Source organism: Phyllostomus hastatus, unplaced genomic scaffold (assembly GCF_019186645.2).
Source record: "Phyllostomus hastatus isolate PE091 unplaced genomic scaffold, TTU_PhHast_1.1 phas_scaffold_129, whole genome shotgun sequence".
Taxonomy (NCBI): Eukaryota; Metazoa; Chordata; class Mammalia; order Chiroptera; family Phyllostomidae; genus Phyllostomus; species Phyllostomus hastatus.
Genome location: NW_025334009.1, coordinates 19,394,408 through 19,410,526, shown reverse-complemented (window position 1 = coordinate 19,410,526; position 16,119 = coordinate 19,394,408). Strand labels below are relative to the sequence as shown.

The following is a 16,119-nucleotide window of genomic DNA, read 5'->3' as shown; positions in this document are numbered from 1 at the left end:
CTGAAATTCAGAGTGCATTTTTAGACCCTCAAATGCCTACGGAGGTTTCCAGCTGTCATCAAATCATGTCATGTGGTGGCTGGAATTTTAAGTGCCTTTCCGGAACCTCCTACCTTGAAAACCCTGAGCAGCCTTCTCTTGGCCGTGCATCAGAATGATTTGTATATGCTGTTCTCCTGGTGCCCGGGGAGTGAAGGATGAAATATTCATGCTGGTGACCATTTATCTTCTCTTCACTAAGGGCCTATGCTATCATCCTCCTGAAAAGGATTCATGAAATTTGCCTGCTGCTAAATATGCCTGTGTTTTTGTGGGGGAAAAAAACAAAAGAGTTTATAAAATCAGTCTTCCAGTGTGAATCAGGTACTTTGAGTGGATCCTACGTAAACTTCTGAGAGCCTTTCCCGTGACCCTCCTTTGTTGTTTCCGACCCCCAGCTGAGGACACTGTTGACTTTCTGTTCTAGAGCTTCACTGTGGTTGGAGATGTGCTTTTGTTTATCAGGTTAATGTTGGCCAACCCAAGTGCAATGCAGATGTTTTATAGCTCACTTTCTAACATCCTGAAGTATACCATACCTTCACAAGACTGGCACCATTTTGGCTGTCATTGAGGGATAGCCATTTAGAACTTATGGATTATCCTGAACGTGGCTCTCATTTAAAATTACAAGACCAAGGTCACAAGTTTATTTGTCACTCCAATTGAAATCAACCTCTTTTATCTTCAGGGCTGTTCATCCATGTTCTGCTGGATTAATCCCTCTTCTGCTGTCTGCAAGTTCATTGTGGCTATAGGTCATTGCTCTTGAAATTTCATCTGCCACCTCAGACAAACATTCAAGGAAAGCATAGCTAGACTTGTGTTTTGTGTTGGCCGTGGAGGCCTCTTATCAGTTTGGGTTTCCGAAATAAGGATCCAGAGGCACGTGGTTTATTTGGAAGTTGGTCCCAGACAACAAGGTTGAGGTGAGGTAGAGTGCAGGATGAGAGAAAGACACACAAACCTCAGCAACAATAATAAATAACAGGTGTGCCACTGACATGGCTATCACTGTGGGGTCTGGGCTTTTAATCCTACAGCAGATCCTCTGAGTGACCTACCTCCAAAGAACAAGTTGCTGGGTCAAGCATCCACTGAATCCTCTCCCCTACTGTTTAAGGGTGGCTCCCAAGTGTGTAAACCTCCTGATCCTTTTGGCTTCCCCTGTGTACAGGCTGATACAGTTTCTGAACTTTGGAGGAAGCTCTGAGACAGAAAAATAGAGAGATAAAGAACATAGTTGATGTGGGTCTCAGTCATGTGCATGGAACCTTCTAGTACAGCTGCTCAGAAGGAAGAGGTAGGCTGAGTAGATGTGATGGTGGCCCCAAAAGTGTCTGCCATAGTCCCAAAGACTTATCAGATTGCCCAAACAGAGAAGGACAGTGAGGGTAGAGGAGGAAGTAAGTAGTAAGAGAAGAAGTAGATCCTTACCAGGAAGGTAGAAGAAGGAAGACCAGTGGCAGAGTGGCATCTGCTGGAGAAGCAAGGCTCAGTCCCAGTCATATGTAATATCATACATGCCTGCTCCCTACCACACCCGTCTCTTCCCTCCTCTGTGCCTTTGCCAGGTTGTTCTCTTAGCCTGGAAACTCCTCCTGCCAATCATTCTTTTATACACACCCTATTTGACCTTTAAAACAATGACCTAGGTCCTTTCTTGATGTTTCTTCAAATGGCACACTATGTAGCCAGAATGAATTTTCCCACTTTCACATTCTCACACACTGTATTTATTCTATATTTTATCCACTATTTTATTCATCCACTCAACAACTGTTTATTGAAGACCTATCGCATACCAGGCACAATGCATAAATTTTCTTGTGTCTTATAGTAAACCTTTTAAACCAAGCCATCTATGACAGTAGTTCCCAAACTATGGTTCCTAGATGAGCAGCATTGGCATTCAGTGGAAATTTGTTAAATATGCCATTTCAGGGTCTTATCCCAGACCAACCAATGAGAAACTCTGGAGGTAGAGCCCAGCATTCTGTGTTTTAACAAACCTTCCTTGTGATTTTGAGCTACACAGTACTTTAAGAATCAGAACATGACCATAGTACCTGACCATAGTAAGTATCAATATGTTTTTGGTGAATTGGATTAGATTTAATACATTGGTAGGGGAGTCCTGGTCTAAACACTATGACTCTTAAGAGTAATGAATTATTTTAAGTGTAAAGTCTCAAATGAACAAAGGCCCTTCTGTGTACCCCAAAATGTGACATTCCCTCAGGGACAGTTGGCAATATTAATTTTTCTGTTAATATGTTGCAGAAGCATATAAACAGAGCACAGCAGTGTAAGAGCTGGTAAGAACAAGATTAAACTGATCCTCCACCCCTGTCCCCACCCAGGGGTCCCTGTCTAGCGTGAATGATAAGGTCTACATGGTCGGTGCTGCCATTGAGCTCTTTGGGCCCTGCCGGTCATTAGGAGGGAATATCCATTTCATACAGGGACAGGAGTAGACACTCTGGAGGGGGAAAAGTCCCAGGAGTTCTGCTTAAATATCAAGCCTAAGTCATTCTCTGGTTGTGGGTCAAGCCCTCAGGGTAACTGTATCAGAACAAGTGGGTGATGATGCCAAAGCTTGTCAAAGTGTCTGGTAAAGCCCAGGTCTGTACATGGGCTCCTTAAAACTAAGGGCTGGCCCTGTGGGGTTGCTTTTGCTTGTGCCTCCTCTTGCCGCTCTGGCTTCACTATTCCTCTGTGTCCAAGACTGAAAAAACACACATCCTTTCACACCCTTACAGTGTTTCATAGATGCCGTAAGCATTTTGCAAAGTGTTTCATCACTGCTTTAAGAAGAGGGAGTCACTGGAGATATTTCAAGTATCCTTTGTAGCTTAATGGGGCAAAGTTTGGGGAAGAAAAGGAGGTACAGCCAGGGAGGTATTTTTGCTGCAATAGACTCTGTCTCAGGTTCTGCATTTGCAGCTACACTGGAGACATAATGATGCATTTTGGGAAATACACACGAGCACAGCAGGAGGAATGTCCTGTGGCTAAGAATGTCACTTTAGGTCACGATTCTTGGCACCTGCCCTCAGAATGGAATCACAGCAATCTGTAATCATTGGCAGAGACCATTTTCCATCCTCTGACTTCTAAGTGGGTTTTCCATCAAGTGGCAGAAGCAGTTTCCCAATATATGCAGGTGGTTGAATCTCCCCTTTTCAAAATGGCTGGTGAAGGCAGGAGAGCGAATAGACAAAATCATTAAGAGGCGAAACAAATTTTGCCTGCCATTTCACATAAAAACACTTAAGCATCTTCCTTCAATATGAACCTCTGGACTTCTTTGCCCGGTCAATTTAATGGGTTTGTGTTCTATGTATTAAGATTTGTGATTTTTATGATAAGATAAATTAATCTTTACTAATAGACATATGCAGAGTGATTTCACGTCAGTTTGAAAAGAATGGAGTCCTGCTAAGCCAATGGTTTTCAATCTTTGGTGTGCAAAAGAAAGATTAACTTCAGTGTGCACAGGAAATGTTAACACATGCAAACGTATTAAAACCACAAATGACCAGACTCTATTTCAGTCTAGTGGAATTGAATTTTGATAGGAGGTGGTGGTGGAACTGGATTGGAGAGACGCATAAAGGCCTGGCAGCCTCAACTTTAATCCACATGATCCTCGTGCAATCTTTGTATCAGATCATGGAAAACACTCAATTAAGTGATCATTATTTCAATAGTGGTCTTCTGTATCCAAAAGGAAGACTCTTCCTTAGCATATGCGAACACTGTGCCAGAAAGTAGAAGCATATAATGAGGTTGTCCAATTACACTTTTATCTGAAAATATTTAGTTATGGAGACAGAATGCTAAGTGACCTTTGCTCTTGCTACTACTGGTTACTACTCTTGCTCTGACATTTACTTGTTGGGTACCCTTGGACAAGTTGCTTAATCATTTTGAGACTCAATTCCTGCATCTGGGGGTGCAGAAATTCAAGTGGGGAAGAGATAATTCAAGCAAAATTATTGGTGCATTTTTTGCTTGGGAGCTATTATTATTGAGTAAATAACTAGACTAGAGGTGAGTGAGAGTGTTTAGAGTCATACAGGTGTGTGTGTGGCTGGTAAAGAATCGCCTTTTGGGGTTAACAGAAGGCAACTGACAGATTGAAGTGAGTTGCAAAGCTCCACATACAGACGGAATTTAGTTCTTGCAGTGGAATCTTAACAGGAATAAAGTAAGACTTCACTCATTCACTTATTTGACCCACTGAAGCTTGGCAGGGGTTAACTGGGGGATTTTGTTCACATCATTTAAATATTAAACTCAGCCATAGGCTGAGAGAAATAAGAGAAAAAAACATTCTGCCTGGACACCAAGGTTTATCATGTAAACCATTTCCTTTCCACCACTTGAAAGATTGTTGCCTCTCTCTTTGTGTAGCATCAGTCTGGCAAAACCTGACCCCAAGGGGAATCTTTCAGTGTTCTGTCTGAACCTGCCCCTGAGCAACCAAGTGCTGCTGGAAGAAGCCACAGAACAAGGCAGGCTGGTGTCACTGACAATTAATAATCACCCACATCAGATGTACTCTCAGCACTACCCAGCATTTTTCTAACCAGCTCAGTCCACATGTTTCAGTAAGTTGAACCTATTGTCAGATGTTCACCTCTCCTGTGCCTACCTACCATTCTCAGTGAATTAACTTCCTACACTCATGGAAATTTGAGGCCATGTTACGGGTTCACTTGCTTCTGGATGTCACACCTGCAAGCCTGCCTGCATCTGTGCTCATTCTGTCCTAATTCTCACCTGCTACCCTACCGAAGGGAGGCCTAGTGCTATCTAAATACAACCTCTCTACATGGGCTTTGGCAGCCTTCCTCTTTCCCTTCTTAGGAACCAGATACCACTGATGATTCCTTCTCTCTTGTGTATTATATATTCACTTCTCAGGACCAGTCATCTTCTAGAATTCTTTGGCTAAATACATCAGAAAACGTTTTGATATCTTACTCTCCATCTCTGATCTCCCTCAACCAACACAACTGATCTTCCTCCGTGCATTGAAGATTTTTACATCCAGAGTCTCATATATGTTAATGTCTGTTTATGTCCGTGACCACTATCCTAGAGAGAGCTACCGTCAACTCTCACTTAGGTTGCAGCAATAGCTTACAATCCAGGCTTTTTGCATTAACTCTGGGCTCTCACTTTCAAAGCTTTCCCACTTTCACCATTTGTCTGAAAATAAAGACAGAAACCTTTAGAGTGACCTATGAAACCTTGCATGCTTTCTACCACATAACCTTTGTACAGTTTCTTCGGACATTTGTTGCCATCTTGCCTGGATAACTTCTACTCATCAAATGATGTCAGCTTATGTCACCTTTTCAGGGAAGTGCTTCCTGCTCTTCTTTCAATCTTAATCAGACACCTTTATTATACACTCTGATGGAACTGTATTCCACTGGTTTCCTTGCATTTTTCTTGGTTTATATATCCTTTAATATGATTACTTAAATGATATCAGTCTTCCCTATTTCATAGTAATCTCCATGAAACAGGGACTGTGTCTATTTATTTTTATCATTATTTCTTCAGTGCCAAGCACTGGAGAAATGTATTGAATGAATGTTTGTCTATAAGCCCACTTGTGCATTAGAGCACAACCCTACCTCATTTTTATTCTGGTCTTCTTGTCACTGATAATTCTGTGGCTAAGAATACAGTGGGCAGACATTATCTACTAACTCACTGTCATTTCTTTGTTGTATGGAAATTTCGGGGGATTTATTAAGAAAATTACTTGACAAAATGAATAGCACTACTTAAAGCAGAAAAAAAGAAAGAATGGTAAAAATAGTCACTCTTTAAAAATTCAGAGTGTCCAGTTCCTGACATTTTGGAGGACTATTCAGAGAAAAGTATGCTTTAATGTAATCAGTAGAGACCCAAATGAGGTTTCACATTCCACAAGACACGAAATGGGCAATAACCTGGGTTTTTAATTTCTCTTTACTTTTGTTTTGAAGGAACCTAGCATTCTAACTAGAGTAGATTTTTACACTTTTTTTTTTGACCCTGTGGCAAGGAATACAAAATTAGTTCGTATTCACCGAGCACCTACTATTTTTAAGACACTGTGCTAGCTAAGTTCTTTTGATGAAAAATAGCCCCTGGTTATGCTTTAGCGAGCTATTCTGGCAAGCACAAAGGTCACACCCCACCCCCACCACACACATTTATGTAAGTGAGAGAACTGAAGCTCTGAGGGCTTAAATAACTTCGCCAAGATCAGCTAGTTAGTAAAGTAGGCCTGGGTTTATGCCCAGGTTTATGCTTTTCTTCCTCTTAGGGATTGGGGACATTTTAAATGCTTAAAATTTATGAGATTTCTTAGAAAGAGGGCAGAAAACCAATATATATAAGGATTTAATAAATACAAGCATTGACATACATACACATTTTCATACACATTTACTCAGTGCTTTTGAGGTAGATAATTATTCTTTTTACATAGAGAACCTATGTACCTATGTGAACTATACTTATATTAAATAGTTGATTTGAAATATCAGAGCGTCCCCCTCTGCTCATCACACCATTTGGTTCTTCCTCGCAATCCAATAAAATGGAGAAGAGGATGAGTGCTCATTCAATTATAATCGGAGAACAATATGTTATTAAACTTCAATACCTGCCCTCCTGTGTGTCACTGCCATGTTGCCAGGAGGCAGACAGTGAGATACTAGCATAAAGAAAAGCTCACTGCCATGTTAAACTTTGACCTTGGCAGCCAATTCTATGGACTCCTTCAAAAAGTCTGCAAAGATAGTTATTTATCAAAGATGACACCTTGTTTCTTAAATCAAATAATTTGTTCTGGACCTATTATTTGCGAGCTGTGAAGTTTAGGAAATAAGAACAACACTGAAATGATAAGCATGAGAAGCTCTTTGTAAATTGTGCAGCCTGATTTAAATTGAAAATATTTATTTATTGTGATTGCTCACCAGGCTGCCACTTTGTCTGGGTTCCATTACTTAGGATGCTACTGATTGGTCTCTTAACAGGATCAGTACTAAAATGTAAATCATTTGAGCTTAAAGGGAGTTTTAAATGTTGTCATAGAAAATCAGGCTGGAAAGGATGATAGCAATTATAGAGTTCAGAGGCTTAATTTTATGAAAGCTAAAAATTAAAGCCCAGCAAAATGAAGTATATTTCCAGAGTTTATTCCCTGATATAAATTACCTTCGATTTCTAGCTGAGAGGTGATTCCATTGTTAGGCTTGTCAATGGCATTTTCGGTCAAACAAACAGATGAAAATCAAATAGATCACAACAGACATGTCTGTATTCTTGGACCTCACCTTTTGGAATTTGACATTTATCCACAAATACACCTAGGTCTAACTTAATTGCCTTTGTTTTCAGCTTCATATCATCTCTAGAGACTTGAGACTAGCTATAGCATACCACAAAGCTGAAATCTGGTTGAATTATTTGCTTTCTGCAAAATGGTTGTTTCTAGTTTCCAGTGCAAATAGGTTTATTCCTTTATTTGAGATCGTTTGGAAGCCAGGTGTTTGAATCTCTGTATTATGTGATAGTATACATTTGTATAAAAATAAAGTATGAAAAATTACCTAAATAATCAGAAGTGATGAAAATGGGCCCTTGGTTTAAAGGTAGTTCATTTCAGTAACCACATGTCTGCACTTCCAGTAGAAGCTAAGATGGTGGAACCTCATTTTGAACCCTAATTACTTACTTTGGACTCAGCTCATTTTGCTATAACTTGTGAGAGACAAAGTGACGTCAACTTTTCCTATAACATTTAATCGTGTCAATGAAAGTACCTCTTTCCCTAGATTAATTAGGAAAACTCTTTAGGAAAATAATAAATAGTTCTGTACAATTTAGCTTCAAATACTCAGTGAAAATTAAATGACCATTGTAATACTTGGAGTACTAATGAGCATTTTCTGCAGGCTTTGGTAATGTCTTTAAGTGATTTTCCCCCCTAGTCATACACAGAATAAAACAATGCAGATTTAAGTGACAAAAGGAAACTTCTTGAAAGTTTAAAAGTTAAGTATAAATGCTGTTAGAAAACCCATCAAAGGGCCCTGGCTGGGTGGCTTAGTTGGTTGGAGCATCAATCCGTACACCAAAAGGTTGTGGGTGCAATTCCTGGTCAAGGCACATACCTAGGTTGTGGGTTCAATCCCCATTTGGGGCATGTAAGGAAGGCAACTCATGGATGTTTCTCTCTCACATGGATGTCTCTCTCTTTTTCTCTCTCTTTCTCCCTTCCTCTTTCTCTAAAATAAATAAATATATCCTTGGGGTGAGGATGAAAGAAAGAAAGAAAGAAAGAAAGAAAGGGAGGAAGGGAGGAAGGGAGGAAGTGAGGAAGTGAGGAAGGGAGGAAGGGAGGAAGGGAGGAAGGGAGGAAGACAGGGAGGGAGGGAGGGAGGGAGGGAGGAAGAGAGGGAGAGAAAGAAAACCTAACAGAAGGAGAAAGGTTCTTCTTTTCTGTCTGGCCACAACCATCAGGTAAGCCAAGATGGGTAACTTACAAGCACATCCAGGAGGTATGGAGGAAGAAGCAGTCCGATGTGATGAGCTTCCTTCTCAGGGTATACTGCTGGCAGTGCCACCAGCTCTCTGCACTCCACAGGGCCCCTTGCCCCACTAGGCCTGATAAAGCATTCAGGCTAGGATGCAAGGCCAAGGAAGAGCAAGGTTATATTATATGATTAGTGTGTACTGTGGTGGTGGCCACAAATGCCCTGTTCCTAAGGATGTGACCTATGACAAGCTTGTCCATTATGGTGTTAATTGGCTAAAGCCTTCAGTCTGTTGCCCAGGAGTGAGCTTGATGCCTTGTGGGACTCAGAGAGTCCTATATTCTTACTGGGTTGATGAAGATTGCACGTACAAATTCTTTGAGGTTATCCTCATTGATCCATTCCATAAAGCTATTGGAAGGGATCCTGACATCCAATGGACGACCAAACCAGTCTACAAGCACAGGAAGATGCCAGGGCTGACATTTGAGGCCCTCAAGATCCACGACCTTGGAAAGGGCCACAAGTTCCACCCGATTGTTGGTTATCACAGTGCAGCTTGTAGAAGGTGCAATACTCTCCAGCTCCACCGCTATTGCTAATAGAAGTAATATTTGTAAAATTCTTACCTACTAAACAATATAGGATAGTCAAAGAAAATCCCATCAGAGAAATAAGGGTTGAGAGGTTAAATAATAGCTTTGAAAAGAATTGAGAAATTTTTCAAAAAAAAAAGAAAAGAAAGAATTACTACTAGATATTTTGGCATCTTCAATGGGAAAGCAGTGTTCTTTAAGTTTCTCAAAACCACTCTTCCTAAGCTTCTGGAAGGACATACTTTTACATATCAAATCCAACAACAGCTGATTCATTTATCAGGGAATTTCAGATTTTAAAAAAAATTCCCTTCTCCCCCAAACCCTAACAAGATAAACAGAAATGAACAAAAATTGAAACCCAGCAAAACTGTATTTTAGGGCTATTGATATTTATTGTACTTTCCTTCTATTGTCATGGGAGACACATAACTTTCTCATTTACAGAATCTTAGGGAATTGTATTGACTTCTAAATGTTCCCACAACACCAAGCCTATAACTGGTGCCAAGTTTCAAACTCCTTTTTAAGAAGCAAACTTTCTCTAAGTTTTATAGCTCTTATCTTGTCATACATTTCATATATTCCCCCATCTCTTCCAGATTCCACAACCCCTTTACCCTAACCCCACAATCCTTAAAAAAAAGCAATAGTGAAATCTTTAATTTTGTCTTGTTTTGTTTTTTGAGGGTGATATGATTCTTAACTTAAATATTCTGAAGTCATGATTTCTCAGCATCCAGACTTCCGAGTATTCTAAAACATAATACTTTACAGATCCCTAATTAACTAAATTTAATATAACAAATAATAGAATCACATAATCCAATGAAAGGATTATAAGAAAGGGTGTGAAGTGAATAATGACACAGAAATATTCCAAAACAATTTTCTAAGGACAATAGAGATCCACCATATAAATTCCAGACCATTGAGCAAGGCAGGTTTCTTCTCAGGATCTAGAGAAAGAGGTAGAGGAATTAATTTGAAAATATTTGCTTTTTAGTCCCATTATCTGCTTCTAAGTGGTTAACACTAAATCTAAGATATCAATATATAATTGCTATAAAAGATGTTGATTACATTACTTTAGGCATTACTTTTATTATAGACTAACATATCCTAAGGTCTCTCTCTCCCCTACTCTCTCTTTGTGAGGAATCAGAAAGATTGGGGGATGACAGTGTTTCAACCTTCTTCATTCTCTTAAGAATTGCTTGCTTTTGTAAGTGGCTCCATGTTTGAAGCCACATAAAAGAGTTCCAGTGACTTATCATAAGATCAGACTACAAGTACATGTCTTGTTCAAGTTATCGAAGTTGCCTGGATTTCTACTGCGATGTCTCAGAGGCTTGGCCACAGGGGACCATGACCAATGGGTATGAGATCAGTTACAGCATTTCTATAAATGATTCTCAGTTTACTCTGTACCCAGCATGGGTTCCAAATATAAGAAAAAAATGAAAATTAAAGTGATTAAGGAATGTTTAGAAGCTGATTTGCTAGTCACTAATGAGCACAAAAATGAATCAAGTGCCATATAGCCAAAAACACTACTTCCAAAGCACAGGAAAGATGAGAAAAGTTATGGGATCCACAACTATTCTATGAGCAGAATAATGATTTCATCATCCTTCAGCTGCATTTCTTCTCGAGATCATCAAATAAAGCCTTAATGAAAGAGTGGAAAATTATGTTTGGAGCAAGACAATTATGCTTGGAGCAACACACGTAAGACAAGATTCTCATTCTGATCATGTGGTCATAGAAGTGTGTGATTTATCTACTTGAGTTTATAATACACAGATTCATTTGGATCCCTTAATTCCTCTATCCATGTAGTCAATGTTTATTGGAGCCTATTATAAACTCAACATGAAGCTAAGCATGTGGGAAAATAATGTTTAAGACCCCACCTTCAAAATGTTTTTAAAAATAAAAATTACACTAGAAGAGTAATTACAATTGTTAATTAATTTATCACCTCTTCTTTTCAAGGCACTGTGTTTATGGCTTTGTACATGTGACCTTGTTTAATTCTCACTGCAGCTCTGTTGTGTGCCTATTATTATCCCCACTTTTGTATAAGAAACGGAGATTCAGAAGGTTAAACAACTTGCTCAAAACCAGTGTTTGTGCTTCAGATCTCTTTGGCCCCAAATATTAGGCTCTTTACACTATTTCAAGCTCGTTCACTTAATTTATTCTATAGTAGAAGAGATGAGATGAGGCATATGACCTCATGTAAGCAGGCTGTGCAAGCCAATGAGTACAGATGTGGTTCTATTAACATTAACATCTACATCTTGATGGTTCTGAGCCCCATGTGTTTGGCTACAAGTCTGTTACATCTGTAGGAATCACCAGGGACAGTACTTTTATTTGTAGACAAACCTGCCCTCCTTGTTGGGACTAGCTGAAGAGTCTAGTGCTCCATGCCCCTATAGTTCCTCTGCTTAGAAAGCAGAATCCTTTTTCAACAATCTTTGCTATGAATCCCCTTTAGGTGCTGGAGAACTGGAAGTCTCTCCCACCTCATATTGTTAAAATTAACAATGTTGGACCTTTGGTTAATGATGTGCATACACAGGTATTGGGGGAATGTACTGATGTCCCCAACTTACTCTGCAATATATCAAAAGTGAGATGTGTTAATGTATGGATAGATGAATCACTATGAATAAAAACAAGTGTAGTAAAATATTAATTGCATACTTGAAGAAGTGGGTATATGTGTGTTTAATACAAAATTCCTTCAGCTTTTATTTATATTTGAAATTTTTAAAAATAAAATATGGGGGAGAATGTAATATTTTCACTGCATTTCAAAGCTTGCTAGTCAAGTGGATAGTCAAGGTGCATGATAAAAAGGACAGCATTACTTTTCAGTTTGTGGCATATTCATTTTAGGATAAAGAGGTGCCTCACTGCACATTTGCTTTTCCCAGATGTAGCTATTCTCACCCAGAAAACGTACTTGCCACCATGACTAGGGTGAGGTTTCATAACAGGTATCTCTCTACCATGAGTTAACATTTCTCTTGGATTCTGGGTGTCTGTTCATGAGTCTTTCTCATTGTACCAGATATTTTAGGGTGATTCTTATCATAGAGTTTCATTGTCCCTTTATATAATCTGTCTTCCATTGTGACCACCTCAGGTTATCAGATGTCTGGATGTGTCTGAAGCCTATCAGTGAGCAAAGTTCAAGTCTTCTTATACATGGCTCAGACACCTTGTAAATCAGCAAAGATAGATGATTAATCAGGAACAAGGTGTTGTTAATGAGCACTTTTTGGAAAATCTGAGTTTCAGGTCTTTCCCAGGCAAAATAACTTTTTATGACAACAGAAAGATTGGCATTCTGACTGGTGTGGCTCAGTTGGTTGGAATGTCATCCCATAATGGAAAGTTTGCAGGTTTGATTCCTACTCATAGCACATACCTAGGTTGTGAGCCTGATCTCCAGTCTAAGTCCATACAGGAGACAATAAATTGATGCTTCTCTCACAGCACTGTTTTTCTCTCTCCCTTCCTCTCCCTCTAAAAAAAAAAATGAAAAAAATGTCCTCGGGTGAGGAGATAGAAAGAGAAAGAGAGAGAAAAAGAAAGAAAGAAAGGGAGGGAGGAGGGAGGGAGGGAGGGAGGGAGGAAGGAAGGGAGGAAGGGAGGAAGGAAGAAAGAAAACGAACAAGTGGGCAAATGACTTGAACAGGCAATTAACCAAAGGTGATATTCAAATGGCCAGTAGACATACAAAATGTGCTCAATTAGGCACTGGAGACATGAAAATTAAAACCACATGTAATGCCTCTATAAAGTCACAATAACATTTAAAATTTTGAACAGTGAAAAATTTTGGCAAGGATGTAGAACAAGTGAAACTCTCATAAACTGATGGTGGGAGTATAAATTAGCACAACTAGTTTGTTTGGGATGCTTGGTATCCAAACCTGGCATGGGGCAAGTTATGAAACCTACTGGGTCTCTGTATCTTATTTAGAAATAGGGAAAATAATAGATCCATGATAGACTTGCAGTAAGAATTAAACAAGTTTAGGTGGGCAAAGCAAGAGGAAAGGTAGATCATGAGGACCTAGGTATAGGTAGGATGTAGAAGCTGTCATGGCAGCTATGAGTGGAACTGTATTTAACAAGATATTATTGTATGGTAACTTATGCCAATGTTATATTTTCTGGAAAATGTTAAAATTTCTGAGAAAAGTTGGCCTTACACATTTTTCAAAGTGACTAAATAGTATTTTTTGGGAAGGAAATAACCAATAACTGATGGTAAGGCACTTAGCAAATGCCAAGGGTTTTATGGTGAAATATTTTTCAAAGTATTTTATTTTATGTTTAAAGATGTTAAAGCATTTTCCAGTTAGAAAACCCAGAAAACATCCTATAATATGATGATAACTTTGCAGACTCTATTCTTCACATTGTGTATAAAGGTCAGTTCCAGGGAGAATATTTTCTACAGAAGTTTCCATAAAGAATACAATATAACTCACTAGGTTTATAAAATTATTTCTACTGCAGGCTATTTTACTTTACTATTTTTGCTAACAGAATCAAATAGTAATGCACACATGATTAAAATTTTTCTATACTATTGATATTATCTGCTGGTCCAGCTCCCTCTCTAGAGATAACAGCTATGAAAGCTTCTGTATATATTCTTCTGGTCATTCACTTGTGTGCTTCCTCAATAATTTGTAAAATGTGAATAATTGTACCTATAAAAATACAGTTTTTTTGTATATGTGTTTTCTTAAAGGAAATGATATCATATCTTATCTATTATTCTTCAACTTAATTTATTAACTTCACACATTGGAAATCTTCCTATGTGAATCTATACAGAACTAGTCAGTATTTTTTAAATAGTGTTTTTAGTATTCCTGAGTATAGAAATACCATATTTTGTTTTAACCATGCTTCTTTCAGACATCACTTAGGTTGTTCCCATACATTTTTGTTACTGATGTTGCTGATGTTGCTGTGGTAGTCTCATGCAATAAGTCTTATGTAACTTTTGGGGGGAACTTGTGCAAGGGTTTCTCTGGCTAGATATTGAGGCATACAGTGGCTTGGTCATACAGGTTGCACACTGTTAACCTAACAGCTAATGCCCAAAAGCCTCTTAAATAAAGAACAAAATGACAGTGACCAGTGGGGAGCAGAGAGGGGATAACAGGGGAAAGAAGAGGAAGGGTTATCGTGTATAAAGGATGTAGAGGATACTGGCCTGCAGTATCCATCTCGGCTACGGATGCTTGTCAACACGCGAGAAAAACATACACAGAGACAACCAGGTCCTGTGGGGGAATAGGGACAGAAGGGCTACTCCTCACATGGGGAGCGCCCAGTGTCCATACCCAAGCAGATTTTTATTGAGAAAACAGACTTAGTCTGTGGATTCACAGTCTGGCAGAAAAGATCAAAAGAAGTAGGTGACTTACAAAGATGTAGACAGAATCCCCGCTGTGATTCTGGGCAGAGATTGGGGTTTTATCTAACAGGGCTCAAAGGGCAGTTTTGGTTTCCTGTCTGTGCCTTCAAATTCTAATCTAAAAACATCCTCCAGCAAACAGATCTCACAGGATCTTGCATATTCTATGTCCCAGGCCTGATTACCCTGGGGATCCCCCATTTCTGGTCTAGGCTGCACTGCCCCTGCTAATTCCGCAGGCTCGAGAAGAGCAGGAGACAGAGGCAGCCCGGAGACTTGGATTTCTCACTTCTAAGAACAAGGACTCAGGCTTTGACAAAGCCAAGGGAGGCAGGGGTTGATGTCCATCACCCCTTCATTTCCACAGTCCCTTCTCTCAGGGCATTCCAACGTGATCGCGTCTGTCTTAGATTCATTCTCTTTCTTAGAGAATTGTTACCCATCATTGACTGCTGATCATGCCAGGGAAATAAGTTTTGTCTCCTCAGTGACTCCTGGTCTGGAGGTCTTTCACTCAGCTTAAGTCATGGGGGGTTACAGCTTCCTGAGACCAGGCAGGGCAGTCCCCAACAAAAGGACCCATGGACAAAGCCAAAGGGAGGTAAGATTGAGGGTAGGAGGTGAGGGTGGATGGGACAGGGGAAGTGGTGGTGGGAAAATAGAGACAACTGTACCTGAACAACAATAAAAAAATGAATGAATGCTCTTTACCCTAACCAGCAACATCAATGAAATTTCCAGTTTCTCCAAATGTTACCAGTATTTAATGTCATTCTTTTAAATTTTGTCATTTAAGTGGTGAGACATAATATTCCAATGTTGTTCAAGTATATGTCTATAAATACTTCAGAGGCTGAGTCTTTTGGCATATATTGTCTGATTTCTTGTCTACCTTTGACCATATTATTGCTTTTGACTCTTCTCCCCTTTTGAGTGGACTCTTAAAGGTAGCCTAAGCCTAGGAGAACTTCCAAGTCAGCAGTTCCAATCCTAAGAACACCAGGAGAATAAGCTCTACTCTTCTGGTCCTGGCTATCCTTGCCTAAATAAAATCTTACCAATTTTATTTAGACTCCACTGGAAGTTTTAAAAAGTATAAATGATAAAGATACTAGATTTGCATCTGTGTATATCTAAAATCGCTTTTAAATCTGAACACAAATTGGCTGCTCAATGCTGAAAAATATCACAATGTAAGTTTTCTTATAAAGAGCTGAAATTAAGATCAGTGGGAAAAATGTGTTTATTGCTGCTACAGTGACACATAATTATGATTCTCTCACATCAGTGCACCATTAGCATTGAACAATGGTGTTAACTTCAGTACACCTTTTGGCTTGAATTTGCCAGATAATTGTCTCAATTATCTGTTTCACGTTAGTCATGGGATCTTGGCTAGTCCATTTATTCCTATTTTCTGCCAGACTGCGGCTTAGTGACCTCCATTGAAACCTCATCAATGCCTAAGTGT

General features: G+C 39.3%; 1 pseudogene; it reads left to right on the top strand.

The window, feature by feature from the left end:
* Nucleotides 1–1,360: 1,360 nt before the first annotated feature.
* Nucleotides 1,361–9,196, top strand: LOC123830754 (annotated as a pseudogene).
* The last annotated feature ends 6,923 nt before the right edge of the window (nucleotides 9,197–16,119 follow it).